This window comes from Spodoptera frugiperda, chromosome 8 (genome assembly GCF_023101765.2).
Source record: "Spodoptera frugiperda isolate SF20-4 chromosome 8, AGI-APGP_CSIRO_Sfru_2.0, whole genome shotgun sequence".
Lineage (NCBI taxonomy): Eukaryota > Metazoa > Arthropoda > Insecta > Lepidoptera > Noctuidae > Spodoptera > Spodoptera frugiperda.
In genome coordinates this window covers 9,364,830-9,373,879 of record NC_064219.1, presented here as the reverse complement: position 1 = coordinate 9,373,879, position 9,050 = coordinate 9,364,830, and the positions used below count along the sequence as shown (strand labels likewise).

The window sequence follows — 9,050 nt, the reverse complement described above, 5'->3', positions numbered from 1 at the left end:
TTGGTTGATGACATACTCTTGAGTATTTATTTTATGTTAGAGGCATTACTGCAGGTTAAATAAATTATAAAATGCATTCTCTTCGTTTATTGTGGGCTGTGCACAATGAGAACGCCTGGGAGAGGCGTCAAAACCGATTAAATCAGCGACGGCTATTGGAAACAATTGGAGATTGCCTGAATTGTTTTTCATCTAACATTTCTGACTTAATAAAAGAGCATTTAGGAAATTATGCAAGGAGCTAGAAGCTCATGCACGATTAAAAGGTTCTACTGAGATTCCCCAGGAACTAAAGGTAAGAAATTTTACATTATATAGTTATTGCAGCCAACCAGATACCTACTTATGTTGTTGGTTATTGATCCTAATAACTTGAGTTAAAGCATTATTCGTCTGGTTAGTTTTATATATTATAGGTACTATATAACAAAAATATTGTGGTACGACACAATACTTTATTAACTGCTGTAGAGGTAAGTAAAAATAAAACCACATAATCTAAATCTGTATTATTATAATTTTCAGGTGCTGTGTACTCTTAGCTTTTTAGCTACTCGCTTGCCGCTGTCTCGAAGGGGGTCGCTCAAACGAGGGCGGTCGGGAGAAACAGCAGACTGCGGTGTCGCTGGCGATCTCAACCGCTGACCACGCCTGCTGGATGGAGAAATATTATTTATATTAAATATTTATGTATAAGAATTTTTTATAAATACTAATTCATCATTTATATAATAGGTAATATTTATAAATAATAATTCATAACCAGATTAACCAAGCTAAAAACAAATTTATCAAAAAATTTAATGGTGTCTTTCATGTACCTAAGTGAAGTTACTTGGTTGACTAATGTTAATAAGAATACTTTATAAAACATTTCGATTTATTTATTTGCCATCTACCTACTAGAGACAATTAAGTAGCTCATTTTTGAGCAGATCCCTTGAAGGTGTATACCTAGTACTTACATTAAATCCTAGCTTTTCTATAGTCTTGTCCATAGTTATAAGTATAATATATGTGTATATGTTATAAGTGTAAATGAGATTAAAAAGCCAATTTGGCATGAACTTTTGAAATTAATTGAAAAATAACAATAACATGCGGGTTTGGACACCAAAGTATAGCTTGTACTATACTATATATGTACTTGTTTGAATTTTTGTAGTAAGGAGGTTAATGTTTAGTTGTAAGTTTTCTTTTACATATTTGCTTAAAAGAAAACTTACAACTAAGAAAGCAAATGTTTTATGGTATATGCCAATAAACATTTCTTGTTTCTTTCTTACTATGGGTGTCAGAGATTGATCATCATCATCATCATAATTATAAAAAGTCCCCAGTCTAGTTATAACAGAGAAAATGATTACAAGCCAATTTTCATAACCACAAGGGTGTGTTCACTTATCCAAAACTCTTTAGAAAATAGCTTGCTAGCCACTCTACCATCACACCAGTCTTTCCAAAAATGTTCATTAGATCCTTACTTTTTATCACTTGTCTGTAGTCTTGCTGCCACCACCACCAACAGCATTCAATATGTTTGTCAGTTCAGTCCACAGTCGGTCTGACCGTACCCAACCTATGCAGTAAGAGGCCTCGCCGGGTCACCATGACTGTAACATAAACAAACAAAGATTCAGTATAAGTACTTCATTGTTAAGATTGTGTACATTACACACCAGTGAATACAACTTGGATTTACTTACTTTGCCATATCCTCAGCAGCATTGACAATTGTTGGGAACTTGTTCGCACTCTTGATTCCATGTTTCATCACTATCACTAAAAATTATAATAGATTAGAACACCAGTAATTTATAAAAATGAGTCTATTTTGATTATCATTCTAAAACTTAATATCAAAGTTAATGATAATTAAAACTTAATATAAACAACAATTTAGAATAATAATACTCTATTCACTTACTTACTAGTATAAAGTTTTGTTTTTATTATAATTTACAATACTTTAGCTACTCTTTATTTCTATGATTTCACTCAAGTAAAACGACTACTTAAAACAAAGACTATATTACTTACCTACTAGAAATAACGTGGACTGTCTTATGCGAGGGCTAGTTCGAAATGAACTAATAAAGTCATATTTCTCCTGGGAAGCACTTGAGCCCAGCAGTTTTCGGATATTTACGTCTGGGCTAAGGACATCGCAGCACAACCACTTGAAGCCCACCGGCGCGGCGACCACCGTGCCGATCCCGTGACGTCACCCAGCACTCCAACGTCGCTGACTGTGATAACATCACCCTCACGAAGTACGGTGATGGCCAACAACTCACTTATTTTAATCAGTAAAATTCGAAAACAGTAATAAGTCGCGGGAATAATCCGATTTGAACTTCTTGAGTGACACTGACAGCTAAATTTTCGTTACCATAACCAATATTTTTATTTTTTAGCGAACAATCGATTCGACACAACGATAACGATCGCGATGTTACTTTGGCTAAGAAATGTTTGTCGTTATCGTTGAGACGATGACGATTTTCGATATCGTTTCGCTACCAAGCGATGTTACTTTGTCTAAGGACCCAGGAAGCCTTTTGCCAAACTCTGATCAATTTGAACTTTATGGTTGACGACATTGAGACTAAAAAGCTACTTTTTCTAACACCTATCACATTACATCAACAGCTTGTAGGCCATTGCTGACCAAATGACTCTTCTCACACAGAAAAAGTTTGAGCATTAATCACCACGCTTGCTCAATGCAGGTTGGTGCACTTTTTGCAACACTGGGCCTAATTTGAGGTGCAACACTAAACCAACGAGACTGATGATCTGATGATTATGGAATGATACCCAGTAATTTGATTAGTAATTCATAATAAGTCATAATAAGTCATTAAATAGTAATGAAGAAACTAGTTCTACATAACAAAGTTAATATGATATATTAGAGTACCTACAAATACCACAATATGAAGAGCACACGTGTATACTCAAACGAGCCTGCTTCTCCGCTTCTATGATTCTTTTAACTTTTATTCAAGTACCTACACGTTTTGATAGGCACGTGTAGGACTCCCACATGAGATGTATTTTGTAAGATGAGTACGAGTTAGTACCTAAATAAATCTTCATTTATTTTGTTAGTTTTCATTCCACACGTAGTATTGTTGGTTTTAATTTGAATTTTAGATGAGAATACGATAATTACTTTTTTAGTTCACATTTTGCTTATGTTTAGTGTGGCTTTTCCTCCTCTAGTAGGATGCTTCTGCTCCTTTGATGAAGACCTAGGTTCAATTACTATAAGTAGCATCTAAAACTCATGAAGGAGATTTAGTTCAAAATTATTTTTCCTTAAGAATTAAAAACGTTGCCCCTATGTCTATCAAAAACTATGGTTCAGCAAATTAAATTAAATGAATTAAAATGGAATATTTTTTTATTTAGTGAACTGCTCATGCTTTTCACGATAGAGAGTCCCTCTATGACTTGAAACAAGTACAGTTTATCTCCAGTAATAATATGTGAGTAAACCGTAATTTTAAGTAAATTAATTTATTTTGTAATAAATAGGCTATCAGCAGGACTTTTACACGTCAAGACATTAAAACATTTTAGATAAGGCCATTGTGGTGTAACATAAATAAAAGGACAAACGAAACCGATAAGTTAAAATCAAAAAAAGAATCTTGAAACAATAAAATGTCAGAGATAACAATAACGAAATCCGTTTTCCATTAAAGTTGTGCCATTTTCAATTTGGTAACAGTACAGAACGAATGATTGGAAAAGATTACTGTTCACAGGGTGTGCGTTTTACGTTTTGTAGTAGATATAATATATTAGATAATTCAATATGATTTTTGGTGTTTTTGATACGATTTTTATGTAGATATTTTTTCTTAAAAAATGTCTAATTAAACAACTTTCGTAAATTATATGAATTTAATGTTTATTTGACATAGTCAATCACACCTGTCGTTCGTTAATGTACTAACATGCAATCAATATATTTATTTATAATATAGTTAAGAAAATAAAGATTGACTTAGTGCATACACAGTAGCAATTATATATTAGGTACATTTTTTATTATAAAACAAACAATAGCTTCTGTCGCAGTACTGAATCAATCTTGGTGTAGATATGCTAAATAGCTGCACTATTTATTTGTTGTAGATAGGCTTAAAGTATGTTTTATGTTTTGTCTATTATATAATTACAACAGAAAACCGTTATTACTAGATTACGTGTTATTACTAGAAATTGCTTAAACACTAACCACTACTTCAAAATTTACTAAAAACTTAAAACGAACATTTACGCGCCCCCTGTGTCAACTGGTGGATATTGTAATAATATCTTTATCTTAAGTAAATACGTATCAAAGTCCTTTGTCGGCGCCCGTCTCGTTACCAACTTAGATTGATTAAGTTTGTTCTGTACTTGATAATCACTTTCAATTTCGTAAGACCCAGTGAAGATGTCGGTGTCTTGAAGTTCACTTACTTCGCCGCATTGTATAATTAAGTATGTGAGTGTCAGGCATTTTGCTAGCACTAAAATATTGGATTTCCTAGTAAAATGGGTGGTTGACTGTTTTACAATAGATGCTTAATGCTTTATAAGTTCGTTACATACGAACTACTGCATGTTTAAAATCCAATGAATCTGCTTTATTAAATATCTTAAAATAGAAGGTTCTCTAATTGGTCTGTATGTTTATGTACGATTATCTCGCGTTTGGTTGAACCAATTGTTAAAACTTTGCTGAAGATCAGAATAGTTTAAAACATATTTTTCAGGCATAAAATAAGGTTTTTGGGACTTAAAAAAATATGGAAATTTAGGGCGGTTTATTTTTTTTTAAGTTTTAGTCGTAATTTTCGATTATTATGGTTAGATTATAATTCTCAGCTTAATATTCCAGATTGAACTTGAAGTGCATCCTAAATAAAAATACACCATGAAATTTACATCATTATATACAACTCAAGAACAAAATAAACCTAATACATATAATGTTTATACTCATCCCTACTTCCACACTCGAGATAAAAAAAGATTTGTAAGAATGGTGGATTGAAGAAGCCATTTCTCTTGGTAGCCACTTCTCACAGGTTCCTAATGCGGCTATTTTATACCCAATATTGGGTTAACACTACAATACGTCACGGGTTTTAGGGTTGGCATTTTATTTGAGAAATAACTTTTCATTGTGGCGTAAAAATAAGTACATTTTAGTCACTTTACACACACTCACCTATTTACCCCTTTTTATTTCCAGTTATTATAATTATGTTTATTTTTGTTTTCTTCAGCTTATTACTATTAAATTAGTCCTAAGGTGAGCAGTGTATTATTGATAGCCGCGATACAGGCTGTGCCTAGTGCATTTGTACTAGACATGTGTACATTGAAATGGTAATAAAATAAATAATAAACTCTGGTTGTGGGTGGCGAGGCTTGTTTACCATCAAGTCTTTCGTCTGCACGTCTACCGGCTTATACCATAAAAAATCATGCTGCCAAAATTATTCTTTAAAATACCTTAAATTTTCCAAATATAGAAGCCGAAGCAAAACCCTCAAAATACCAACATAGTTACTGAAACAATGTCAAAATTATACACAGTTTCAGTGTTATCTTCTGAAATATACCGGGTTCACAACCCTACAGGGACCAGCAAAGATAAAGAGAGCCTCCATAATACTATATCGACATTGGATATATTATCAAGCAAATAATGGCCCATTGCCTTCAGTTTATCAATCTATTTAGTTGATTGTTCACAAAATGGCCACCGAAGTGTGCGTTAAAAAGATAATGTAGCTCTTTCGTGAATGTTTTGGTTGACGATGACATTGTTGTTTATGTCGGAAACATAAGGATAAAAAGACTTTCTTTTTCTTTTTATTATTTTTAGGGGTTTTTTATGTGGTAAAGGTGTACGTCAAACCCATCGTACCTTAATAATAAAGTTACATCAAATAAGTGTATAAATGAAAAGAAATCATTAACTAGGTCTAGATAGCAGGCCACCTCAAGATCCCATAGTTTATATGTTTCGAACTAGTCCAATATCTAATTATTTCAACTTGTATTTTCTTATTAATGATTCACTTTCATCATTGTTCCTAGCACATTCCATTAACAATTATTGCGGGTCTTCTATTTTGTCATAAATATTGAAAATAGTTGAGTTTTTTTGTATAATATGTAGGTATCCAGTCGTAATTATGTTTATAGAACTGTTAACAGTATTTTTGGATGGGGCCAGGCTAATTATTTACTCCATAGCGTTTTGATCATATTCAGTATACAAGACTTTACCAAAACACATTTTAATTTTTGGCCCTAATTTTTAACGGTCCGTCTTTTAGTCTCAAAACCAGGGCAATAAACTAAAATACAAAACCACACTCATTATCGATACCTTACAAAATTTAAACAAAAGAAAAGCAAACCCGGCTAATGAAATGTAACACGACGACTCAAGTATCGCGAACGAAGTAAGAAACTTTTATTTTCACAGAGTGAATTCAGTTCCAGACGTTTTGTTTTTACGGCTTTCCCGACTCTTGTTTACACTTAAACCTAAATTATACCTAATGCGCTCTAACAAGGTGCGGCTGACAGATTCAGTAACGTTTCGTATCACTCTTGAAAGTTGCTGCGATTTAAAAATTATGCCTTAATATTTTAGCTGTATCACATTCGTATTATGTTAAATCATTCGGATGCGTAGTTAATTAAATTAAAACCAACCGGAATGTTCTAGTATTCAATTAAAATCTAATGAAATGAAAAATAAAGTAAAGTGTTATGCGTATAACGTAAAGCCATAGTCGTGTTTAGTGATGGGATGTACGGCTACGATGGATAGGTAGTCGATGTTTTTTTAGAATAAAAAACGAAAATCGTGCGTCGTTCAATTATCATTCTTAAAAAACCTTTAATTATGTGGGTAAATCCACTGTAGACGCGGCTCTCTCTGCCCAAACCACAGTGACATTATCTGAGCAGAAATATGTAGTAGGCATTTTTCTAGACATTTCCGGCGCCATTGATAATGCGTGGTGGTACTATTCCAACATATACAAACTAATATATCCTTGTTTTCTTCACGGTTCTGTAAAACTGTAACTCTGAAACACCTCAGGGCTCGGTCATAAAATATTTATTTTGACAAGTATATACACGTAGTTAGACTGCACAACTAAATAACACACACATTTAATAAAAAATTCAAGAGAATTAAATGTATGCTGCGAGTATCGATAGCGATAAAAAAAGATTTTTCTAATGTCCATCCCTAAAGAGAGACGTCAACGTCATACTGGCATCTGTCAGCCGCACCTTGTTAGAGCGCATTAGGTATAGTTCGCGGAACAACAACTGGGTTTCCGTTTGATTTTAATACAACAGACGGTTTCTGTATTATAAAAAACAGTGTTTTGTTTTTTTTGAACTCAATAGTGAAATATTGTTTTAAAAGTGTTTTTTTTTTATAGTAGCCGCCGCCAATGGATACTAGACGCATTGCAAGTGCGTTACCGGCCTTTTGGGGGTTAGGAATTTAAGAGATGTTGAGGAATTGGGGATTGGGAAGATTTTGAAGGGTTTTTCACTCACCCAACGAAACACAACGCAGGCGTTACAAGGCGTTGCCGACCTTTTATCCAAGAGGTTAGGCAAGAGGAGTAGTAGTTCTCATTTAAACTCGTTGATTCACCATGGTGAATTTGATTAAGCCAATGTTCGACAGCAGAGTTGCAACATGAGCAATCCGCCCATCACATACTCTGGGAGTGTGGTCTCTGGCAATCTGAGCGTAACACTATGTTGGATAATTTAATTGTTTCATCAGGTGTAGTCTATTACACGGACCTTGTGGAGTCTCGAGCAAATTTCCGTGCGTTTAGGCGTTTTTGCCATACCTATTATTGGAAGCAAGTATAACAGCTCACGCATAGGACCCATTTAGTATTAGCATTTAATATTTTAGTTTTAAGTAAAATTTCCGTGGTGCTTGGCGACTGGGCTTCTCCCAGTTGTGCAGTCTCTTTTGTGCCTTAAGGCTTAAGTCATCCTGTCTCCTGCATTAAATTCACCGAGGGAAGTGGAAACTATCGTTTTCTTTTCTTCTCCTCTAATAACATCTTCTGATTTGTTTCGTTGCGGGATCCAAGACAGTCATTCATTTCCCTGGGACGCGCCGGACTTCAGTGTTCCGGTGTTTTCATGTTTGTATGTACTGTAGATCCTGGCTTACAGGAGTTGCAGCGGTATGGGAGGTTGTGGCGGGCTTGTCCCATTTAAAAAAAAAAAAAGGCAAGAGGAGTAATTAGGCGACCGGTAACCTCATGCACACAACGCAAACGATGGTTCACGTCGGTTTTCTGTAAGGCCGTGGTATCACTCCAACTTTTACAATTCAATGTTATAATATAATAATGCATAATTAAACTAAACAAATAAAATAAATACTATATTTTTTCCAATAAAAAAGAATCCCCAATATTTTCCACTTATAAAAGCCCTTTTCTTGTATTTTCCAATGTTTTTCGAATTTCTGTAGCACTTTCCTTCTCAATAATATCCTGCCTGTCATACGGCACCACTCAGACTAACTAAATTATTCAATGCCAGTCAACTCGGAATCACTGATCATGCACTTATGTTTTTTGTTACGGACAACTTGATAATGGAGTACGCAGTCTGTTTTCTTAAAATTACAACATTAAAATATACAAGTAAACATTATTTTCGCATTTTCTTATTTGTATGTATATTATATTGTATGCTATGCTAAGCGTAAATTGCTTTACTCTTTAAACATTTCTCTAGGCATTTTCATCTTGTGTAAAAGTCTGTCTTATTCATTTGTATTCAGTATTATAATACATTTATAATAGAATTAGTGACCCGCGTGTATTCTACACATAAAAATTCCTCTTGAATCACTCACACAAAATCCGTTGCTTAGTTTTAAACATTTAAACATACACTTAGACTTAGGGACAGAGAAATCGATATTTTTTTACTATGTAGTGATTAATAACTACCTTAAACACAAT

The 9,050-nt window shown here is 33.8% G+C and overlaps 1 long non-coding RNA gene across 3 annotated transcripts; it reads right to left on the bottom strand.

Moving 5' to 3' along the window:
* Nucleotides 1-497: 497 nt before the first annotated feature.
* Nucleotides 498-2,549, bottom strand: LOC126910918 (uncharacterized). 3 transcript variants are annotated; one of them, XR_007705510.1, is made up of 4 exons: nucleotides 2,045-2,549; nucleotides 1,707-1,776; nucleotides 1,485-1,613; nucleotides 498-651 (listed from the first exon to the last, which is right to left on the bottom strand). It is a non-coding gene; the product is annotated as an uncharacterized LOC126910918 (long non-coding RNA). The 3 variants fall into 3 exon arrangements; XR_007705511.1 differs by lacking the exon at nucleotides 498-651 and having other exon boundaries at nucleotides 1,107-1,613; nucleotides 1,707-1,782; XR_007705509.1 differs by lacking the exon at nucleotides 498-651 and having other exon boundaries at nucleotides 1,107-1,613.
* Between the last annotated feature and the right edge of the window lie 6,501 nt (nucleotides 2,550-9,050).